Below are 1,152 nucleotides of genomic sequence, written 5' to 3' on the forward strand. Positions count from 1 at the left end.
CTGCTGGCCCGTTTACATTGGATAAGCGAGACTCTACTGTAATTCAATGCCGTTTAAAACAATTACAAAAAATTACAAAAAGTCATTTCAAATTCACATTAAATTACAATAAAAACACAAATAAAACATTAACATCATGTGATCCAAGAGCAAAGTCCGGGCCGTTCCATTGGTCAGATTCCGAGTCTTTCATGTCTATTGCTGCACCAGGTTTTCAAATGCTTGGTCGAAGAGCCATGACTTCACTTTCTTGTGGAAGATCAGGAGGGAGGGGGCTGATCTAATCTCCTTGGGGAGGAAGTTCCATAGCTGTGGGGCCACCACTGAGAAGGCCCTGTCTCTCGAAGTAAGCGGGACCGAGAGCAGGGCTTCCCCAGACGATATTAAACTCTGAGTTGGTTGATAGGAGGAGATAGGTTTGGACAGGTAAACAGATATGCAGGATGTATTTTCATTCACTAGACCAAATTTGGCACAAATACCCGATATGCCTAAATTTGAATACTGGTGGGGTGAAGGGAAGGATTTTGTCATTTGGGAGTTGTATTTGCTGGGATTTATTGTTCACCTACAATCAAAGAGCATTCTGAACTTCACCAACAATGGAACTGAGCCAAAAAAGTTCTTATGACCATCAGAAATATGTGCTTTCTGATGGTCTTTGGCGACCCCTCTGACACTCCCCTCATGCTCCCCACAGAGGTCCTGACCCCCAGGTTGAGAAACACTGTCTCAAAGAAAGGAGGTAGATTAGGCTGCCTAACAAAACATGTTAATACATTTCCTCCAATCCAAACGCTTTTTTCTCCCAAGGGAGCAGTTCTTCTTATATTTCTGAATGTGACAGAGGGAGGAACGTTAATCCTAATGGATTGGCGTGAATTCTAACAATCTAATGTATAAAGGTTTTGAAAAAACTTTGATATTAACTGGAAAACCTTGAAAGTTGGGTGAAATCTCTAGGAAAATCAATATTAATGAGTTCAAAACACAGTTCATTCCAAGCTCTGATGCACAGAAACACCCTTACCACTGTCAAGACCCAGGCTGCAGAGCACCAATAACCATGCGCAGAGACCAGAATCTATCTAATATCTTTATTAAAGGAATATATAAAGTCAATAAAAACAGGTGAAGAATAAAGTTCAGAAG

The sequence above is a fragment of the Anolis carolinensis genome, chromosome 3 (assembly GCF_035594765.1).
Source record: "Anolis carolinensis isolate JA03-04 chromosome 3, rAnoCar3.1.pri, whole genome shotgun sequence".
Lineage (NCBI taxonomy): Eukaryota > Metazoa > Chordata > Lepidosauria > Squamata > Dactyloidae > Anolis > Anolis carolinensis.